Below are 24,499 nucleotides of genomic sequence, written 5' to 3'. Positions count from 1 at the left end.
TTCATGCTTTTTGCATATGTATTCATGGGCATATTCGTACATTCATGTGCATGTGTGTGTTGGGAGCTAGGAGGCTCACCCGTGTCTGTGCATTTGGAGTCTGCTATTCTCCTCTGTTGGTTCTCCATCTAAGGTTTTCAGATAGGGTCTTTTCACTGAACCAACATTGTCCTGCTTTGCTCAATTAGGTAGGTACTGAGACCCCAGGAGCTGCTTTTCTTTACTATACCAGCCCAGGCATTGTACACGCACGCCACAACCCCAGGCTTTTATGTAGGTATTGTGAATCCTAATTCAGGTCATCATACAAGCACAGCAAGCAATTACCCACTGTGCCATCCATCCAGCTCTTGTTTATTACTTTTACATATACGTGAAAATAATTTAGGATGAGAAAACAAAGAGTATGCATGTCAAAAGAACATATTCATGCAGAGATGCAAGTCAATCTGGAGGTTAAAGTATAGCGTTGCTATTTTAATTTTCATGAGTTCTAGAAATTTCATTTGTCAATGATATGAAGCATTTTTCCCACCTCTCCATCAAGTCTTAGAAGTTCTGTTGCTGTTTTTAAGGTGAGCATTCCCAATACTCTTAGAGATTTTGTTTGTAAATGAAGGAACAAACTAGATTTTATTCTGAAATTAATCCATAATTAATCTTTAGGGAAGTTGTATATGAAATTAACTGTATCCATAACTATCATATTTAGTTGCTTCACTGTTCATGATGTTACCTCAGAGTAAAGGGTTGGGAAAAGATTTTTCAATCAAATGAACCTAAGAAACAAGCTGGCATAGCTATCCTAACATCTTATAAATTAGACTTCAAACTAAAATTAACCAAAAGACATGAAGAAGGACATTTCATATTCATCATAGGAAAAATCCATCAAGTTGAAGTTTCAATTCTGAACATCTATGCACCAAATATAAAGGCACCTACATTCGTAAAAGAAACATTACTAAAACTGAAATAAAACATAAAATCCCACACACTTATAGTGGAAGACTTCAACACCTGACTCTCACCACTGGATAGAACTATCAGACAGAAAATTAACAAAGAAACAAAGGAACTAGGAGAAGTTTTGACCCAATTGGGTTTAACAGACATCTATAGAATATTCCATCTAAACACAAAAGATTATACCTTCTTCTCAGCACCACATGGAACCTTTTCTACAATCGACCACATACTCAGCAACAAAGCAAACCTCATCAGTTACAAAAAAAATTGGAATAACCCCCTGTATCTTATCAGATCACCATAGTTTAAAATTAGCATTCAACACAAATTGCAGAAAACCCACAAACTCATGGAAGTTGAACAGTGCGCAAATGCATCACTATTGGGTCAAATAAGAAATAAAGAAAGAAATTAAAGACTTCCTGGAATTCAATGAAAGTGAAGACACAACACATCCAAATTTATGGAACACTTTGAAAGCAGTGCTAAGAGGAAATTTCATAGCACTAAGTGCCAACATAAAGAAACTGTAGAATAGTCACATTAGAGAGTTAACAGCAAAACCGAAAGCTCTACAACAAAAAGAAGAAAACTCATCCAGGAGGAGTAGACTCCAGATAATAATCAAATTGAGTGTTGAAATCAATACAGTAGAAACAAAGAAAACAATACAAAGAATCAATGAAACAAAGAGTTGATTCTTAGAAAAAATCAATAAGATATATAAAAGTTTATCCAAGCTAACTAAATAGCAGAGAGAGAACCTGCAAATTAACAAAATCAAAAATGAAAAGGAAGACATACCAACAGACACTGGGGAAATCCAAAGAATCATCAGGTCATACTTTGAAAACCTGTATTTCACAAAATTACAAAACGTTAAGGAGATGGACAATTTTCTGAATAGGTGTCATTTACTAAAATTAAATCAAGAACAGATAAGCAATTTAAATATACCTATAGCCCCTACTGAAATGGAAGCATCAAAAAGTCTCCAAATCAAGAAAAGTCCAGGGCCAGATGGTTTTAGTGCAGCATTCTACCAGAAATTCAAGGAAGAGCTAATCCCAATCCTCTTCAAAGTGTTCCGCATGATAGAAACACAAGGGTGATTGCCAAACTCTTTCTACAAGGCTACAATCACCTTGGTACCCAAACCATACAAAGACGCAACTAAGAAAGAGAACTACAGATCAATCTCCCTAATGAACATTGGTACAAAAATACTCAATAAAATACTGGCAAATTAAATCCAAGAATACATCAGAAAAATCATCCATCATGATCAAGTAGGCTTCATCCCAGGGATGCAGGGATGGTTCAACATATGAAAATCCATCAATGGAATCCACCATATGCAACATGTAGTCTTCCCACAAGCCACTTGTGTCCCACTGCTGTCTCAGCCCCCAAATAACACATGGGACACTATATTAATTATGAAGCTGTTGACTGTTTGATGTGGTTATTTGCTCATGCTTCCATCAGCTACTGGCTGAAGGCTCTAGGATGGCATATAATGTAGCCGTCAATCTCATTAGCAGAGATGGGCATTTAAGGTAGCCTCTGGACTATTGCTTAGATTATTAGTTGGGGACAACGTTGTAGAAATCTACAGAAACAGCTGATCCAAACAAGGGGTTGCTTATGGACCCCAGACTGATAGCTGGGAAACTAGCATTGGAGTGTTCCGGACCTCTTGAACGACGACGCAGAGAGGGAGAAGTGAGGAGCAAAGGGATCAAGACCAGACTGAAGAATTTTGAGTCTTTAAAGAAAGAAATTATAGAAGATACCAGAAACTGGAAATATCTCCCATGCTTTTGGATAGATAGGATCAACAAAGTGAAAATGGCAATCTTATCAAAAGCAATTTACAGACTCAGTGCAATCCCCATCAAAATCCCAGCACAATTCTTCACAGACACTGAAAGAACAATACTCAGCTTTATATGGAAAACAAAATACCCAGGATAACCAAACAGCCCTGTACAATAAAGGAACTTCCAGAGGTTTTATTTTTTTATAGAGAGACCAAAAGCCATTCCATCTAACTTAGGTCTTTTTCAGAAAAATGAAAGCGCAAGTCTTGTTTTACTTTAATTTGTTAAGAACACCCTATTAGGTGAGTTTTAATATTATTCTGAAATTTTGTGTTAAAGTGTGAATTGTTGTACATAACACCTCTAGCATTTATCTCACATAATTGAAATTTCATGCAAGTTCATTATGTTTTCTCAAGGGCCTGAAAAACACCAAGCAATTTTTCCTTCTCTAAGTCAATGACTTTAGAAACGTCACGTAAGTGGCCTTCTGTAGTACTGGTTCTCTTGTATCTTGCGTACTTCAGATGATAAGAGCAGTCCATGTTGCTGCACAGTGCAGACAATCCTGTTTGTGTGGATTGCAGCCTATTGCTGAGGTTGTGAGTCCAGTTAAAACAGGAGATGTTCAGGAATGGGCCAGCTTACCCAGCAGCTCTATGTCACCTTTTTGATGACCTTCATACTGCTTATTCATAATGGCTGCATCAATGTCAACATTACCACCAACAGTTTATTAGGGATCCTGTTTCTTCACATCCAAACCAAAACGTGTCTCTTGAGTTTTATATAAAGACATCTTGCCAGATAGAGGTTTTATCTCATGCCAGATTTGGTTTGCATTTTTCGGGAGAGTAACTGTGCTTAGAGATTTTCATCCACTCACTGTTCACCTTCTTTTGTTTGGAGAGTTGTCTATTCAGAACTTAGATTTTTTTCCCACTGAGTTACTACAATTTTGATGTTGGGATGTAGAAGTCACCTACATGTCTTAGAAATGAACTTGGTAGCTCATAAATTATTTGAAAAAATCTTCTCTTATCCCATAGTTGCCTTTTCATTCTACTGATTATTTCCTTTGTTCTATAGACACTTTCTTACTGCCCTGTGGCCCCTTTTCTCTGCTTGTCTTATGTGTCCTATGCTTTTTCTGTTGTATCCAAAACCAGTGTCATAAAGTGCTTATACTGTTTGCTTCTATGACTTTTGTGGTTTCAGGTTGTATGGTTAAATGTTTGATTCATTTGAATTTTGTTGTTTGCACAAATGTCTAGTTTTGTCAGTATCTCTGATGAATAAATCATTCCTGGTGCTGTGTCTTCATTAACATCTTTGTTAACTACCCAGTGATCAAATACATGTGGAATTACTCTGGTCTCTGTTTTCTTCCATTAGTTAGTATATTTATCTGTGCTATGACATTCTTCTACAGTCAGATTGTGTTCTCTTTCACCCTGTCACCTTGCTTATTCAAACCCAACTTTTTCCTTTCTTTCTTCCTACCTTCCCTTTTACGCCTTCCATTTCTATTTATTCACATTGTTTTAAAGTTTAAATTACTATACTGTTAATGAACAGAGTCAAGCAACACTTCAGAATCATGTGCATTGAATTTTGTTTAATGAACTTCTATTACTTTATTAAATATTTTGTGACTGATTTCACTAATTTCACATGTGCAAACACACATTTGAATAATAGCTTATGCATGAGATAGCTTATTTAGTTGAGAGGCAAGACTTCATTTGTAGTTCTTGTATTACCTCTGCTTTTGAATTCCTTCCATCCCTTCTGTGTGATTTTATTAGCTACAAATTTCAGCTGGATGATACAGCCCATGTGTCTGTACACAATGCCCATAGACACCAAACGTCTTGTTTTAATGTGGCCTACCAGATAATAATGCTTTAATATTTTAAGTGGCTGAAAAAATTCAATACTAACATTTTGTGATTTAATAAAATTATTTGAAATCAAATGTCAATGCCATAATTCAAGTTTCCTGGGAACATAGTTGTTTGTACAGAGTCCATGGCTTCAACACTGAAAACCTACAGCATGGACTGCATGTCTTCAAAACTATCATGTACCGCCTGGTTCTTTACAGGTAACACTTTGCCATCTCCTTACTTAGGCTTTGATGTAAGAACAAGAAATTCAAGAACATCTGCATAATTAGGAGTTGGTGTTTCCTATTGGCTGTAGGAATTGACTCCAGGGAAGTTGGAGTCATTTCAGAACATTTTGGGTTCTTTTGGCACAGATGACTCATGTTAAAATGGGCAAAGAAACGAAAGCATCCAGCATACACAGGTTATAAAACCCAGAAGCATTCACAAGGGAAACATGGGAAGGCTGAATTATTCACCTTCAGCTAGAAGCTCCACAATTTTAAAGGGTCTTTGCCACTTGCCTTAGGATCCAAATGACATTCTAGACAGTTACATATGGTAGTCTATTGTCATTAAATGTTTTCTAAATATTTATCTACCTATCTATCATTTCAGGTGGGGATGAATGAGGAGCAATATCAGAGCTTACAGATAGAGGTCAGACACATGTAGGAGTCATTTCTCCTTCCATTATGTGGGTTCTGTGGATCAAACACAGGCTGTCAAATTTGGCAGCAAGCACTTTTAGCAGCTGAGCCATCAGATTGGCCCCAAGACATCTTTTATTTACTATTAAAGTGTTTGGTAGACAGATCATTGTTGCAAAATAATTTTAATTTACCTTTATTTGTATGCTGTTTTCTTAAAAAAATTGTTGTCAATCAAATTGTATTATATTGGGTTCAACAAATATATGCAAATTTTCTTCTTTGATTCACCTGTCTTACTCCAATTATTAGTAATAATTATTAATGAATTAATGAGTTATTAAATTAATCATTTAATGAAGACTGTGGGATGGGAAAATATTTAAAATTCATTAAGTGAATTATTTTAGACTAAGTGGAAAAAACATAAAGTAGAAGTACATTAATAACATGCAACATGTGTTCTTTATGATACAAAAAGCTATCCTAAATTATGTCCTCATACAGTAGTCATATATCACAGGCATGGCAAACATCTTGGTAAAAAAGCTTCCCTGTAATAGTGAGAAAGAAAGAGATTGTGTTTATGGAAACAATAATCACCCAACAAAGGGTTTGTAAATGCCAGCACGGAGTAAACTGATGAACCAGCTAGTTGCAAACATTGCGTCTAGGGAAAGAGGAGAGTGAGTGCTGTAATAAGAGAGCACATGTCTAGAACTGTTTGCAAAGCCAGGAGTTCATCTGGGAGGATTCAGATTGGCTCAGTTTTAAGAGGAATTTTAGAGAATGCATTCAGGTATAAGGAAACTAAAATTAGGATCATAAAATTGCTGCACTTTCCCAGGACTAACCTGGAAGCTGTGCCTCACAGAAAATGGTAGTGTTCGAGGTATGTAGTCTGGGATGAAACTGAGTATTAGTTTAAAGCTTGTAGAACATGGCTTTTCATGCTACCTCGTGGTGCCACCAAACACTTCATTAGTTGACCCCTTGCAGGTATCATGAGGAGAAAGGAGACAAAGGTCTGACTGACTCCCTGACTGGGGACCTCCAGGCTGCAAAGGCGCCATTGGTGGGAAAGTTTCTGGAGTGGAAGCTTGCTCCGACTAATTCTGTTCATGTTAAACACACAATCCCAAATCTCTGGAGTGGTCATGGTCTTTATCAGACAAGAGGTAAGGTAAAATTAGTTTTAAAACATTCTTTAGTTTGTTTATGAATATAGCTCTCACTTTCCCACTGACATTGATTTCTCCTATCAGCAGTTATGGTTTTGCTTATTCTCCAAGTTCGTTGTACATGCTGTGGAAGTAGAAGGGGCTTATTTCTTTGGCTTATTTATTATTTATACTCTATTTAGTTTTCACTGAAAGATTTGAGATGGCTTGTAGTAGACTTAACAAAGCCATTAAACAACATTTTTTTACAGGAACAAAAAGGGCTGACAAGACAACTCAGCTTGCAAATGCTCTTGCCGCCAAACCTGACGACCTGAGTTTGAAAACCCTGGAGTCTGCAAAGTGGAAGGGAAGAACTCACTCCCACAAGATGTCCTCTCACCGCCACACGCGTGCCGTGCCTGCCTCTCTCTGCCTCCGACAAAATAAATTCAAAATGTGATTTATGCCGAAAATCATAGATTCTAGGGCAGTTTACCAGCAGGTTTGTCTCTGAACGTCATAGGAAAACAGCTCAAAGGGAAAACAGTGATACTAGGTTGTGGTTACAAACCATGAGCAGAAGGATCAGTTGTCTCCTGCAGGCTTATGGCCAATGCCGTGTGATGGAGACCTGGGGTTGGTGTGATGAACTCCATGGGCATTTCCCTACTGGTGAATGATAATTGTGTTCACTGTTGCTTTTCCTCCCTGCCTTTATGAGGTGAACACTGCTTTTGTCTATGAAACTGCAGCTTGTAGGAAGCTAGCGTCGGACACGTGGACATTGAGCGACTTTCTGATGGATGGCTAGGGTGACGCTTCCAAATGAGACGGCCCACTGCTTCTCAGCCATTCATCTTCCTGTCTCATTAGACACCTGAATCCAGCAGGGCAAAACCAAAGCGTCACAGTCCTCATGACACTGAGAAGGAAAGTCTGAGAATTTAGCAAAAGAAAATGCATTTCTTCTGTGTCTGTACATGCTGCTGCCTTACTAAAAACAGAAGCACATATTATCTTTATCCAAAACATTAATGTAAAATAGTCACAATGCTGTGGAAGTGAATAAAATCCCAGAATACAAAATTGCATACAACAGTGTATAATAAAACAGGCGAGTACTTTGGCAGGAGTCTATGCAAGACACGGCGATGTCAACCTGCTTGGGCTAAGAGGCCTCTAGACTGCAAAGAACATTGTTTCTGGATGCTTCCTTAGTGCTGTTTCAAAAGATTGGCCTTTGAATCTATGAATTGGCTGTCACCCAGAGGGAGCGTGTTGCCAAGTGAGGCAAGGGTCTAACAATAACAAAACCCCCTAGGAAGAGTAAGTTTTTCTCTTTCTTCATCCCTTAGCAGGGCTATCTTCCTCAATATCCATTTCATGACTTTCATCATCAGAACTCTTGGTTCTTCATACTTTAGAACTCATATCGTCTGATTTCTCAGCCCCTAAAATTATGTTTCAAAAGAAAAATAAAACCCGTGTTAAATCTCCATGGAAATATTTACATTCCACCATTTTTTTTTTTGCCCTGAAGAAACTGAAGTGACAAAACTGTTCATCAGGTGACACCATTTAATTACATCTTTGCAAGGACTTGCAATATAGAAATGTGGCATGGTTGATCAAGGGATGCACTTTCTACCTTCTTCTAATTATATAATTAAGCACAGAAGCCTAAGGGCTGGTCCATTCCTATGGTGACTAATTTCAAACAGTGAGTGTTGATTCTGAGACGACACAGTCCCTAGATTAATCCTATAATCTTTTATCCTGCTTTTAGCCAACTGTTCTCAACTGAACAAACAAGGAGACAGCAGCTCAGTGCTTTAGATGCCCTCATGTATTTGGTATCACTGATTTAGACCAAGAGTTAGAAGCATCATAGAGAGGGAGAGCCCTGTACCTATGGCCTTGCTCTAAGACTTCAGCAGAAGGAAGGTGTTGTGTGGCAACAGAGGCTTTTGCCCTGCATAGCTGAGATGCTGGTGTACTCTTTGGAGAGCCACTTTTTGGTATAATCTCACACACAAGGAAACAGAGTAATGGATTGCTCCAGAGTAAAGAATTTAAACGTCTCAATAGAACTCATTGTAACCACACTTGACTTCATTAATCTGCTTGCTTTGGTGACTTCTTCCCACATTCGTTTTTAGATTATTAATTGGACCCTAGTTAACAGGCTTTTGCTTGATGGTGGACTTCTTCATAGGAAACAGTGTGATGTGTTAAGGAAAGGTAAATGCCTTGCTTTCTTTTCTGTGATGAATTATTCATGGCTTGACTAATGTATTTGACTTGCTATTAGCTCCTTTAATTTCATGCATGAGGCGAAGGTTCTTTTGCCCACTGATTCCTGTAGTGCTTTGGCCTTAGCAGAATTAGCAGCCCGGTGAGTTCAGTTTCCATCACTACTGTCATCATGCCCAGGCCATCCAGAGCCTGTGATACGGTGTCTCGATAAGTGCCTATGGTTTAGTGGTTCCACCCAGCCTTGCATAATCAAGTCATCATGACCTCTGCCCTCTCCTTTTTAGTCTTTTTCTTCAATTTCTAGAGGCACAAACAAGTATGGGCATCAACCCCATGTGCTTCCTCATTGTAAGGAATAGAAATTGTAGCAAACAATTACTACAGGAAACCCTATATATCTATCAAACAGCAAGAAAAAATATTTTCAATACACCTAAAGGTTGGGACAAGAACTCAGCAAACAGCAATGATGGCAAAGATGCCAACCTAAGTCTGCTGCTGCAGTGGGACTAGGGAGGTTCAGACTTCCAGCATGCAGCCTTTGGAGACACATTTAACTCTAAAATGGAAACCTATTCCTGTCCTAACTGTGTGGATGATGTCTTACAATAGAAAGATTACCACTGGCGAAAGACATATTCCAGTGGTACAGTATTGTCCTGGAAAGAGAAATACTTCAAATTTGTTCTTACATCAGAGTCCCAATAAATAGCCCAAGATGACCTTGATCTTAGAATTCTTTTGTCTTGGCTTGTGAGGGTTGGAACAAGAGAATATCTTCATATCTGGCAAAAAGACCTAAATTTTTTTTTGTTTCTCTAAGTTTCCTCATGTCTTCCTCCTTCTCCAGCAGTAGTAATCCTATTATGACCACACTTGTTTGACACTGTCAGTATAGTGACACTTCATTTGACAGCTTCCTGACAGGAGGATCCCGGTGTGGTCAAGCAATAAAGATGGCCTTAAGAATAGTAGGAATAAGATGACGTATAAGGTAGTCGTCAAATTCATTATCAGGGATGGACATTTAAAGTAGTCTCTCCACTATTGCTTAGTTTACCAGTTGGTGTCATCCTTGTAGATCTCTGAAAATCTCACTAGTGCCAGATCTCTCCTCAAACCTATAATGATTCCCTGTATTATGGAGTCTCTCATCCTGCTTTTCTCTATTCTTCCCCCGATTTACTCTTCCTGCTCCCCCATGTCCTCCACTCCCCTCCTCTTCTCCCTCTCACTTTTTCAACCCTGGCTCCCTCTCCCCTTCCCCCATGCTCCCAATCTGCTCAGGAGATCTTGGCTCATTCCTCTTATCTGGGGTACCATGCATATCTCTCTTAGGGTCTTTCCTGTTTCCCAGACTCTCTGGAAGTGGGATTGTAGGCTGGCACTTCCCTGTTTCATGCCTAAAATCCATGTATGAGTAAATACATACCATGTTTGTCTTTTTTGACTGGGTTGCCTTACTCATTATGGTTTCTTCTAGTACTGTCCATTTTCCTGCAAATTTCAAGATTCCATTGTGGTTTTTTTTTCTGAGTAGTAAGTACTCCATTGATTAAATATACCACATTTTCTCTATCCTCTCTTCAGTTGAGGGGCATCTAGGTTGCTTCCAGGTTCTGGCTATCCTAGAACCTTCATCAAGTAACTGATGGAAGCAGAGGCAGACACCCACAGCTAAACATTGAACTGAACTCCTGGAACCCAGTGACAGAGAGGAAGGAGTGATGAGCAAAGGGGTCAAGACTGTGCTGGTGATACCCACAGAAACAGCTGACTTGAACAAGGGGAGCCCTTGGACCCCCAACTGATGGCTGGGAGGCCAACATGGGACTGATGCAGACCCCCTGAATGAGGGGTGCTCTCTCAGCCTGGACTCTTGGGGAAGGGCCTAGGCCCTGCCCTGAACGAAATGACAGATTCTGGATATTCCCCATAAAGGGCCTCATTCTCCCTGGGGAATGTTTCATGGGGATTGGGTGGAGGGCTGAGGAGGTTGGTAGCTGGTAGGGGAGGAGGGGAGGGAGAGGGAGCTGGGATTGACATATGAAACAAACTTGTCGCTAATTTAAAGGAAAAAGAATAGTAGGAATATGGGCTGGGAAGATGACTCAGAAGTAAAGCGTTTCTATATAAGCATGAGGTCCTGAGTTCAGATCCCTGGAAGACACATAAAACTGGCTATTATAGCATAGATCTGTAAGTACAGAGCAAATACAGAGAGATGAGAGGTGGAAATAAGAGGTTCCTTAGAGGGTGTCAGGCCAGCTATCTTGGAGTGTGCCATTGGGAACAAGAGACCTTGCCTCTAATGAGGAAGAAAGTGAGGACCAATGCCCCATGTGGCACACACATACCCACACTCACACTCACAAACACACATATATGAACATGCATACAATACACGCACACTCATTCATGCACACATACACACTCTTCACAAGCAATGCACACATCCCTACACTCACAAACACACAAACATGAACATGGACACGATACACACACACACACGCACACACACACACATGCGCATGCACACACACACACACACACAGACACACGGGTAATCAGTGCTACTCCTTACAGAAACAGTATGTGTTTTGCAATCAGGACTTCATGATTCACAGAGCCAAAATTATGGATTTATGAGGCACAAAGCCTTACGTATGTTATAGGGAGTCACATGTGTTATAGGGTATCACGTGTGTTATAGGGTATTCCTTGGGTGTTATAGGAAGTCACATGTTATAGGGAGTCATGTGTGTTATAGGTAGTCACATGTGTTATAGAGAGCATGTTCTGTTCTGTTGCTACCATCCTGACATGTGGACTGTCATATACTACAGACATGGATGGTAAATGTCCACATATGGCATGAATTTAAAGAGACCCTCATCACGAAGTGCTGCCTTCTTCATGGGTCCTCATATCTAGCATAGTACTTGGGCAGCCAGCCAGTCCCTCAGAGAACACAAATGGTGATAGCTCTGGACATTGTAGTATGTGGAATGCTATAGTGTGTACCGTGTTTTTCTGTGATTATCCATCTTTGGGTTGAAAGTATACACAATTGTCCTACTTAGCAGAATCACCTATTATTATCTCAGAAATTGTGTCCTCATATGGCTGAAAACTAGTGCAGGAAAGGCTGAATCCAATCTTGCCATTTGCTCTTAAGTTTTGACTATGCTGTGTCTCACACAGGTTGGTAGAGCTGGTGATATAGTTTGTGGGGGCTTTGAGCCTGTCTAAAGGTGAGGCAGAAGGGGCAGGCCTTTCCAGCCATCCATAGTTCTGGCTCTGGTTTGAGTTCTTCACTTCCTGATACACCAACATAAGAACCATCAATGCCACAAGTCCCCACAGTTATGACACCCCCCCCAGCCTCTGAGCCCTCACATTTCTTCTTAGCATGTGATAATAAATTTCTGTTGTTGGGCATTTTGTCACATCAGTAAAAACAAAACATAGCTATCTATCTTGGTCAGGGTGAATTTTGCTCTTCTCGAATGGAAGAAGTTGGTTCTAAACACCGTGTCATCAAGTGGCCGATGATTAATGGCCTGGTTTCTTCAGTGATGACCACATCAAAGTCTTCAGTTAGATTTCATTTTAGCAAGTCTGGTGTTTTTTTTTTTAGCAGCAGTAGTTTGGGAGATAAGAAAGACTGAGACGGTTAACTTTGGAGTGTTTAATTTATGTCATACAGTGGAAAAAGCATGATAGATGGGCTGCTTCCTCATAGGTTATTATTAGGGCAGCAAGCCATGACATTAAAATAGATATAAGAGGCCAAAGAATTGGATTGGATGGTTAAGACACAAGTGGTATGTTTTTCTGGACATATCCCCTTATCAATTTTTCTTTGTAAAATTGTAATTATAGTTATATCAATTAAAATTAAAATCTCAAAAGCAATCCTTTAAAGTTATAAAGCCAAATAAAGACAAATGGAAAATATGTAAATTCCGGTAACACAACTACCATTCAGTCAGGAATTATTCCTATAATCTTAAGCAGTTTTCATTTCACTACTATGCTTTTAGGGATTGCAGTTTTGGTGGTAATTTTGGTATTGCTGATACCAAAAATGTCTGGATGACCTATTAGGTCAAGAAAACTTGACCAAAAGGCCTCCCCAGTGGTTGACTTGCACAAAAAATTATAGGCATACAAGATTAATGATAAGCAAAACCTGCATTCTGGAATTGGAATGTATAATTTATCTTTCAATTTGAATATATTTTCCTAAACATAAAATTATTTAACATCTCACATTTTATGAGGTATAAAAATCATACATTTACAATATAAGTATGGCTATACACTTATGTGTATCACACATGCATATACATGTCTTTTCTAGCTCTCTTGCTAATAAAGTTTACAAAGATGAGCCCTGTATTACTAAGAATTGATAACATTTATATTGTGCATTCTAATTCATATCTCATCTTGAAAAACTAATATGCCTGTACATTATTACTTATTATTACTAATTTTATTACTTTGACATAGTTGATGAGGGAAAATTTCGACTTAATAAATACTTCACTTAAAAAGCAGAGGCTAATTAGAAAGCCTAAAGAATCAATTGGTATAACTAATGATGATTATTTGGGCTAACACTACAGAAAGAACTAATAAACTAAAAGGCAGTTACTTTTGGAACTGTGTGACACAACATATGGTCTAATTTAGTAAAGAAAGTACCTAAAGCTTCAAGTACTCAACATCTACCAAGCTAGATGAAACAGAAATGAGTTTAGCGATGGCACGGTGAACAGATTACTGTGCTGCATTGTGAGATGTGTAAAAATTTTTTTTTGAAAGCAGACTCTCATTTAACCCAGGCTGGTCCCAAACTCAATGTAGTTGAGAATGACTTTGAGCTTCAGACTGAGCTTTCTGCTTGACCTCCCAAATGCTGATATTAGGGACATACACCACCATACCAAGTTTTTCATGAAGATTATTACCATGGGGGGGGGGGGAAATCCCTCATCAAATGGAGTAAGGAACCTATATAGTAACATATGTGATAGAATAATCAATACATTCTCCTGTGGTTACCTCCTACATGCTTGACGATGCCATGGCCTGGTGAGGATGAATAGAGAAATGGTATTTGCATTCAGCTTTGCCATCGATAACCCCAAGTGTACAATTTCTTTTCTTCCTCACCCATGATAAATATCTGACGTTTTCCTTGGTTAAAAGAGTTCTCTGGCATCACATGCTCCCAGGAAATCACAATTAAGAGTTTTCACTTCATGTACCTTCGTATTGATGCAGAGAAAACCAAAGGTCCTTTTGGATGAGGTGTCTTTGAAGAGGTGGACTTTGGAAGTCAGGTCTGTCTCCTTTGCCTTGTTCACCATCATTCTCTAAACTTTGTTTTCTCCTTACATTATCGGCTTCCCTCTTGCCATTTTCTTCACTTGGTCTTAGCCAAAAGGCAGAGAACTGAGTCTTGCCATTTTCTTATCGCTTACTTTTTTTATTATCATTTTTATTTTAATTTTAAATAGCTTGTTTTCCATGTCAATCCCAGTTCCCTCTCCCTCCCCTCCTCCCGCACTCCCTTTCCCCCCATCCTCCCACCCTATTGCCAAATCCTTCCACATAGGGGATATCTAGAGTCTGTCATTTCACTCCCCTAAGGGTCCAGGCACTCCCCTAAGAGTCCAGGCTGAGAGAGCATCCCTCTTTGTGCTACAGGCACATGAAGACTGGTTGTATTCCAGGGATAGACACTGATCCACAGCTCAGGGCCCCATAGGTTGCCCAGGCCTTCTCGCTGACACTCACATTTGGGGGGTCCAGATCAGTCCCATGCTGGCCTCCCCACTGTCGGTCTGTGGTCCAAGAGCACTCCCCTGTTCAGATCAGCTGTCTCTGCTGGTTTTGCCAGCCCATTCTTTGCCAATTTGCTCATCACTCCTCTCTCTCTGTCACTGGGTTCCTTGCTTACTTTTAACCTAAATCTTGTGAGAGAAACGGTGTGTCCTCTCAAATGACCAGGATCAGTTTGGGTTCGGTGATATGTTTCTGTGGAATTAATTAGAATGTATTATCCAAAGTTCTGAAGGCTCACAGAAAGGATGTATGTTCTTAAGTTTATATAGGAAGACTTAAGAAAGCCACATTCTAAAAATATGGATATAATTTGCATAGTTACAGTGACAGAAGTAGTGAAGCAACTGTGAAGAAAATGCAGCAGGTAGGAAGAAATGAATATTTAACTATGTAAGAGAGGGCAAAGCTTGTTTAACCAGAATTGCTGGCTGGTGAACAGAGGGAAACAGGGTAGTAGAGATTATGAGATTCTGTGTTGGGTCTGTCTGGCAAAGCAGATGAGTTTGCTTGTAGAGGGTATGATATGTTATAACAAAACTTCATAGTTCCTAAACAAGCAATTCTCTCTGAAGATAGTTTGGAAATCACCCCATGTTGGGGACCATTCCTCCCCTTTATACCTAGGTCCTGGACAATCATATTTTAGAGTCTCATTTCAGTTTAGAGTGTCTTCCACAGATATTTATTTTCTGTATGATGCTGGAATAGTTGCTATGGCAATACTTTTCAGAATCATTGCCTGAAGCAATATTAAGGTTCCATGTGCCCAGGCTTATCTTCTAGTGGTTTCTTCTTCCTGGAGGTCATAGCACCCTCTTTATCCTTAGTCAGTCATGTATCTGAGAAGCCATGTATCTGAGAAGCCCTAGGCTTGGGACAACGGGTCGTCCCAGAACCCTATGATAAGTAAAAATTTTTTGTCAGGATCAGTGGTACTGGACTGCCCTGGTGTTTTAGATGTGAGTAGATCTTACTTAATGTTGGAAACAGAATGAATTGAGACTACAGAGCTACCAGTGTTATGGCACCTCTCCTTGGTTTTGACTCATCTGTCTAGGCTTGTTTACCTCCTTTCCATACCTCGCCCCTTCTACCTTCACCTTTCAAGAGCACCAAGGATGGTGACAGACTTGCCATTCCTCTACAGCCTGTGACTGGCGCCTGCATCCCTTTGGCAGGCTCTCTGGAGATTCCCATACCTAAATCATCAAGGGTTTTCCAGTCTATTCTTCTGCAGCACCGGGGATCCTCCTCAATAATGTCTCTGCTTCCTTGTGACGTGTGTGGTGATATGCTCTGGAGTGTGGAAGAGAATGTGAGACGAGGGACAGTCTTCCTTGGTTGAACAGAGCTGCTCCTGTCTGTCTGACTATTAGCTCCTAAGTGGCAGTGTGCAGAACATACAAGAACAGATAAATTTGCAAGTGATCATGTTTTACGTATATAACTGGGGTCAGAAATTTCAAGCAAATGCATAGTTAGGTTTATTATTTTGTGCTTATGCTACATAACAAGTGATAAATTAACTACAGTGGGAATAAAAACCATCACACACATTTACCTTCATGCTCCTATGTCTGACTTGCATGTATGAGCATCATTAATGATGTGCCATAATGAGCTGTGAGGGTCATTGGATACAATATTTCCAAATCCGCAGAAGGTGATACAGTATCATGAGTGCGGATACTGCCAGCACAAAAAACAAAACAAATAAACAAGCAAACAAAAAAAAACCAAAAACAGTGTTAGGGAAATTCAGATGCAAGGATGTCTTTATTGTCTCTATGCAATGTTTTATTGTATATGAAGAAATACAGTAGCACTATCAGTTAATTGTAAGTTCCTTTTGTGAAAATATAGTAAGGAACTGAAGATGTTTTCCGCACGAGAGAGAAAATAGAAGAGTCCTGGGTGCTGTGAACAGGTCTTTGTATGCACGGAATATACCCTGAGTGATGCTCACCCTCTCCACCTTGCAGAAAAGAATCCACACACATACAAAAAATTGTTGAAAATGGGTACACCATACAGTGGCCCATAGAAAGGCTGCCAATTCAGAAGGTGAAAAGCCACAGGAAAAAAATGATGAATTTGAAGATGATTACAGAAATTTGGGATGGAGGCAATGGAAGACTAGACTAGAAATAGAAAACAATGATACTGGAATAAAACAAAAATGTAAGAAGACAAGATGTTTGACTTAGGAAACATTCAACAGAGGTGAAAGGGACCATGAAATGTCTATGCTTACAGGTTGGGGAAATAGGTGAGGGTCCAAATATTGAGTTGTACTGGAGAACAAAGACCGATTTGGGGTGCAGGCATGTTGACATGTGTGCCCAGTTTCCAATTCCAAAGAAGCCATGTGTGCAATAGAAGTCGGTCGTTGTAGTAGACAGATCCCCATTCATACAACAAATACCTAGAGATGGTCAACTGTGAAAGAGGAATGGTTTATTTAGGCTCAAATGTCAGAGGTTTTAGTCTGTGGTTGGTGGCATCCTTCTCTGAGCCTGTGGTGGTATGTTACGGCAAGAATATGTGAAGATGCGAGACCAGTCACTTTCTGCTTGGAGAATGATAAAGTAATCTGAAAGCCATTCACTAGGCCTTGCCTCTTAACTTCCTAATATGGCTAGTCTAGAAGTCACACTCTATCACACAGACCTTTGGAGGTCATCCCAGATGCATACAGTACAAGTTTGTAAAAATCTCCATCTATCTGAGGTATCAATTTCCATCATTTCTTCCATGTAGTCAGATACCAAGAACCATCTCGTGACAAAAATTTTATACATGGCATCAGAAGTTGTAAATTTGAATTCCAGGTCCTCCCTTTGGGTCCGTTATTTGGCATTTCTGAGCCTTGGCTTTATTCCATTACGGTGAATTGGATGATGCCCCTGCTGGGTTTCTAATTTTTGTGGGGTGGGCTGAAAATTCTGTGAAAGTCTGTAACAGAGTGTCCTGTGAAGTTATGTGCAACTACAGAAAATGTCTGTTTGAGTGAAATGGAATGGAATCTACCAGGTGCAAATTGCTCGGCAGCACCATCAGTCAGATAAGCCCACCTTCCTTCACCTGAGACAGCAGCTCATGTTTCACTGCTTTCCATCAGGCCCGGGACTCAGGTTTGAGACCACTATCTTCAGGCATCTAGAGAGAAAGTTTTCTTAGCCAGAGAGAGTGACAAATTGAAGGTGTGATGACTTGAAGGAGAAATGAGTTGTGCCTCCATTATTTACCCACCTGTATTTCAGAAGGTGGCTTCTATATTGCTTAAAATACAATCTCCAGTATTATCACATTTGTATTGTACGGTGATGTCCTCTTGAAAACATAAATTAAAACAGTGTGCTATGAGCCTTTGAAAATAGATGGAAGCCAAGACAGAAATAATGTAAGATAGAATGATACTTCAATGATTTATCCTGATAACAATGTTCTTGGCAGCATGCTGGCTGAAGAGAGGTGCAAAACTCTCTGTCACTCTCTGCCTATTTTTATGGCCCTTGCTTAAAATGATTAAGTATCTGGTCTGTGAGTAGAGCCACCTAATGGCCTTCTTGTCCCAGAGTGCCCAAGGTTCTTCCTAGCTGTAAGTCATGTCTTTGAGCAAAAGAATGCTGGTTCTTTGCTCCCCGAGGAAGTGGTGGTAGCTGCCTGGTGACACATTGAGAATCTGAGATGAGAGAACATGGCCTTGGACCTTTTGAGGATGGCTCCATGCCTTTATGGGGAAGAACTTTCACTCAATGCACCTGAAGTATCCTGAAGATACTGCTTTTAACCAGGAGGCAATAAGTGGTCATGGTGACTTGCCGAACTGTGAGAAATGCTCTCCAATAAAAGTGAAGGTTAAATTGTCTTCGGTCAGCTGCTAAGGGTTCCACTGACTTCTAGAAATCCTGATTAGAGGCTGGCATGTTCATCACAGGCATCTGCAGGTAACTCCTCCAGTGCAACCCCAACATTGCAGAGTCAAAGATAGTCAGGTGCCCAGGACTTACCAGCCACCCTACCTGACATGCTCAGAGAATTCTAAGCCAATGTGGTATCCTGTCTCAAAACACATAGATAGCTCCAAGATTGAGCTTTGATCTCCAATCCTGTGTGGGCACATATGAACCTGCCTGAACATGCACCTACACGAACACACATGCTGAGATAAGGCCAATACACATTTAAATACAAATCCCCCCAGACTGAAGCAGCATTAGGCGCTATGCACAATGATGACTCTATGACAGGGAATGTGGAGTGAAATGGAGTGATATTGAAGACCATACAAATGTATTAGAAGCAAGACATAAGCACTGGAGTGACTCCTGCAAATATCTGAGATGAACATGCCAGGGAGGAAAAAGAAAAGTACTAGGATTCTGAGATGAAAATGTGCCTATAATTCATATCTAAAATATGGTGGGAAATGGCTATAAGGTACAGCATAGGTCAATGAAGACATGCATCACCTGCCTAGGAAACTGTTTTTAATATTTGAACTATTGGTAGAGGAGCTGATTTTAGACCATTATGTCCGTGACACTACATATAGGGCTTTTGTAAGCTTTGTATTAGAAATAAAATTACCTTAGCTTTAAATAGTCAGAATGGCTCTTAGTGTGTGTGCACATGTATGTGAGCATGTATGTGTGTGTGTGTGTGTAAGTTGCCAAGTAACACAAAGCTTGTTGGATGACCAGTGACCCCAGGTTTCTGCCTCTCCAGACCTAGCATTACAAGCCTTCATCCTCACCCCCTAATTTTTATGTACATTCTGGAGACTGAACTCAGGCAAGTACTTTATCAGCTAAGTTACCCTATGACCTCTGCCTGGCTCATGAGATACCTCAGTTTCCATTTTTTCGTTTTCTGATTATCTGCAATGCATTGACAGACTCAAGCGAAACCTACACTCCTAACATAATTTGAGAATCTAAGTTATTTCCCTCCATTCTGCCTGGACTGTGATATGGCCTCTAATGTTCCCTCAGGTGTCATCCTAAACATCGTTCCATGAACTATAATGTAATAGACAAGGTGTGCCTCACAGTACTCCTTCTGTTTTCTCATCTTTAAGTCTTACAATTTAGATGCTTCTGGACGAGTGTGTTTCTCGTTTGTATTGGATTTCCAGAAGCAGATAATACACATAAAACAAAAAGGTAATGAATGCCTCAGCTGTCTAACAAATTGGTGAGTGGATTCTTACAACTGCGTAGTCTTTAAAAGCAGAGAAATTGGTTATTCTATGAGACATGAGCTTTCCTTGACTGATGGGGTAAAACTGGACAGGCAGAGAACAAGATCTGTTACGTCTCCAGTCTGCGGTCAGGTATAAGCATGGGGGCAGGTTTGATCGCACTTTCAATTTACACTTATTGCATGCATTCAAGGCATCATGTTTTTATCTTAAGTGTTAATACCTTGGATAGTGAGAGCTATGTTTATTTTTATGAATCTATAATTCTGATAAGTGATAATGATTTTCATGTATAATGATTGTATAATTCTTTGAATAGTGTATTCATGAAAATAAGTGATTTTCTTTCTGTAGGATGAAAAGGGTAAAGGAAAAAATACCCTGCCCTGACTGGACCTGAAACATGGGCCATAGAAAACCACCCTGACCCTGACCCTGACTGATGCTAGGACCAGGAATTGAAACCCCACCAATCTGTGAGCTTGTCCCGAAGTCAGGCCACAAAATCCCATCGTTTCCAAAGCACCCCACCAAATCCCATCATTCTCAAAGCACCCTGGAACGCTCCACAAGCCCCCACCTGAGAAACCCTGTATATGCTCTGTACCCTCTTCAGTTTGGTATGGCTTTTCACCATTAGGCATCCTGGATTCTTCCTTCCCAGTAGATCTCTTGAATGAGGTTTGTTGTGCCATGTGACACTTTTGCCCAGAGCAGAGTGCATCTATTAACAATTTTTCCCCTAGAGGAACAGAGTTGTAACAACTTCCCTGGGGAAACCGCCCCCTGCAGGGGCAGAGTTGTTACACTTACATTGGGAACACCTCCCCTCCACCCTGAGCAGAGCTGTGAACTGCTAAGCTTACAGTGACTTCGCAGTGTCCCCTGGCTCCCCACTGCAAGGATACTGAGCTACAAAGCTTCTATTTGATGCCCTTACTCAGATAGGCTCTCCTGATGCCTGCACTTCCTTCCGTGGTCTAAGCCACACTGCCACCCTTTCCCTCATCTCCAACCCACCTGCAACAGACTCATCTTCAAGCTCACTAATGGCTCAACACCTTATCCACCAGTAAGCAATTGGGTAAGTTTCCCCTTTGGTCAGTGTGGCTGTTTCCCTGAGTCCCAGGAAGTGGTCTTTGAGTATCCGGCATCCCTCTGCTACTCTTGGAGGCAGAGGTATCCCCAGCCACAGTCTGGAACAGGACTGTTCCTCTTCACCTGACTTCATTCCACCAGAAACTTTTGATTATTTTTAATTAAAAATTTAATTACTTTAATTTAATTACAAAGTATGTAATTTTGGGACATTATGTGATATATTGGTACAAGTGTATATTTTGTTGTGCTAAAGTCTGAACCCATGTCTCAATACTTATTTTTAGTTTATGTTTCATGAAAAATATAGTAGACAGTATAATATTTTATCAAAAATAGAAATATAGTGGAGCAAAGAAATAAAGTAGTGGGAAGACCCAAAGTTTAAAAATTTGTAAGAAGCTGGCTGACATTTGACAAACAATGGGACATCTTTTACAAAACAAAAGTGAATACTTTTAATCCTCAGAATTTTCTCCTAACTCATGAACACCTCCTCTGTGTACAATCTCCCTTCACGTGTTTCCTAGTTGAGATCTCGCTCCTGGAAGAAGGAAAGCACTGTACACCTCTGTCTTTGATTGGAAGCTGCACTCTTGGTTCGTTTACAGAGTGAAACAGGCACTGAAACCCAGGAGCATCCATCCTCTGGTGTCCGCAGATCTCTTTTAAGGTAGCTAAGTCTCTGAATTGTTTTCCTACCTCCACCTCCTAGACAGCAGCAATCAGCCCATATGACAAAGAACACATTAGATGAAGGAGATAGTCCTAAGTCTCCTCTGCATTTGGTGTGGATCCTATGCAGTGTGTCTGGATTCTCTGTCTCTCTGTGCACAGCCTAGAGCAAGCTCATGTCTGTGTGTCTCGTGTCTTCTTCACTTATTAAGATTCTGAAGACATGGAACATCTTAGAAATCATTGAGATACTTATCTAGATAATGTAAATGAACTACTTCTAGTATTAAGCTGTGCCTACTGTATTCTGCTGAAAACAATTCGTCATTCTTTGGCATCCAGTCACACTATAGAAAAAGAAGAGAATCTTCCAGTCAATTAAACAAACAAGCTCAGTGGAGAGAACTGTTTTTTTAATGGAACCTTTCCCTGGCTGTGATTACAAAATTGCAGGGTAAAGAAGCTCAAATCTCATGAGAAAAGAATAAAAAGACACTCCAAGGGAGATCATGGAAAAAATGCTCACAATTAATAATGTTCTTGTAGAAAAAGGTCAGTTTAGCATATTGGTTACATTGGGCTGTTAATTCTCTCCATCATTATATTTACTAATAATGGACTTTAAATGAAATACTGAATTCTAATTAGCAAGGCTGGGCCATTGGCCAGCTTAAAAGCTAGACACCTCCATGATAAAAGTATTTTACTAAGCAGGGAGCACAAATACCTAGTTACTAACACGAAGTGGCCATGTTAAATGTGGTCACTGTCCAAAACTGAAAGCGCAAGAGGTCACACTTAAGTTAGCATAAGAGCTCAGGGCCAAGTGTGGGGATGCAGATGCTACCCTCTTCTACTGGTTGTGAACTTTTCCTCGGGGTTGGTAGGAAATACAGTTTCATAACGTGTCCAACTGGTTTGTGTGAAACCCATCCAGTTTCTGTGGCAGTTGAGCCCTTGGTAAACCTCAACTTCCTCATTGGCTTTGGATCCTCTACAAGAGCTGTGTGTTTGCAGGCAGGATCCGCAACAGTTTTACTGAGTGGGTTGCTTGCATTAGCACCGGCTGGTTCTGCACAGGGTTCTTGGCACACACAGTACTTACTGAATACGATAGTGTTTTGGTAGATCTTGGCATGGCTTATGTTCCTCACGATGCTTTACCCAGTTTTACTTTTCTTATCCACCACCGTTTCATGTCAGACGGCTTGTGTGCGGCTTTAGTCACCTAGTTTTGCCTTCTGGTTAGATGTATTCAACCAAAGAGATATGCACTGTCATTGGTTGCAGAAATTCTTCACATCCAAGTTATGATTGCTAGGTACATTATGTTAAGGGACTGTGCCATCTAGAAAAATTTTACTTTAATAGATAGGCAAAATAAGGGCCGAAGATATTGCTATACCCAAAGCACACATGGTTGTACTCAAGTTGTCTTACATAGAGTGATATTTTATATACTTTGTGGGGGAATGTTTAATTTCTGCCTATTTTTGAGACGTTCATAAATAGGCACTGTACTTACATTGTTTCCACCCTGCCACACCTGCTTCCAGTGCCTTCTGTGTTGCCACCACTCCCTCTCAAAATCAAGACCTTCTTCTTCAATTATTATCACTACAACCTACTGGTCCTGGTTAGTGCTGCTCAAAACCTCTATGGGGGCTTTACTCCTCAGAATGGATTCTCTGTCTCTCCTCAGCCATTGATTGTCTACAGCACAAATAATAATGCTGAACTAATAGCCGTATCTTAGTGCAATGAGTGCCCCAATAAGGGAAAGGATCAATGATACATAAGCATTCATCATCCACCATCTGGTTGTTTGTCCCATGACAGCTAAGCTTGTAGCTACCTATACTACTTTTTCAGTTAGTGAAACTTTTTTCTTTTTTATTAAAAAAATATTTTTCATTTCACAGTGATTACAACCCCAGGTCCCTCTCCCTCCCCTTATACTACCCCCACCTCCCGCATTTCCCATCCCCCATCTACTCCTTGGAAGGGGTAAGGATTTCCTTGGGGAGTCAACAAAGTCTGGCATACAAAGTTGAGTCTGGAGCATGACTCTTTCACCTGTATCAAGGCTGAGAAAAGTATCCCACCATAGGGAGTGGGCACAAAAAAACCAGTTCATTCCCTTGGGATATATCCTGGTGTCACTGCCAGAAACCCTGCCCCAACAGATCAAGTTACATAACTGTCACCCACATTCAGAGGGCCTAATTTAGTCCTATGAGGGTTCCCCAGTTTTCAGTCCATAGTCCATGAGCTCCCTCTAGCCTGGGTCATCTGTCTCTGTGGTTTTCCCCATCATGGTCTTGACCCCCTTGTTCATACGATCCCTTATCCATCTCTTCAACCAGACTCTAGGAGCTCAAGCCAGTGCTTGACTGTGGGTCACTACATCTGCCTTCATCAGTTACTGGGTGTAGGTTTTGTGATGATAATTAGGGTAGTCACTAGTTTGATTAAAGGGAAAGGCCCATTTGAACACCCTCCAATATTGGGGTACAGATCTAAATAGAGAATTATCAATAGAAGAAAATCAAATGGCTGAAAATCATTTAAAGAATTACCCAATATCCTTAGCCATCAGGAAAATGCAAATCAAAACAACTCTGAGATACCATCTTGCACCTATCAGAATTACTGATGGAAGCTTATGCTAGAGATGCTGTGGAGAAATGGGAACACATCTCCATTTCTGATAGCAGTGCAAATTTTTACAACCACTTTGGAAATCAGTATGGTGACTTCTCACAAAATTGGGAATCAGTCTACCTCAAGACCCAACAATACCACTCTTAGGCATATGCCCAAAGGATGCACAATCATACCACAAGGACATTTGCTCAACTATGTTTATAGCAGCATAATTTGTAATAGCCACAACCTGGAAACAACCTAG

Source organism: Mesocricetus auratus, unplaced genomic scaffold (assembly GCF_017639785.1).
Source record: "Mesocricetus auratus isolate SY011 unplaced genomic scaffold, BCM_Maur_2.0 Super-Scaffold_100041, whole genome shotgun sequence".
In the NCBI taxonomy this organism is placed as follows: domain Eukaryota; kingdom Metazoa; phylum Chordata; class Mammalia; order Rodentia; family Cricetidae; genus Mesocricetus; species Mesocricetus auratus.
Note: the sequence above shows the minus strand (reverse complement) of the source record.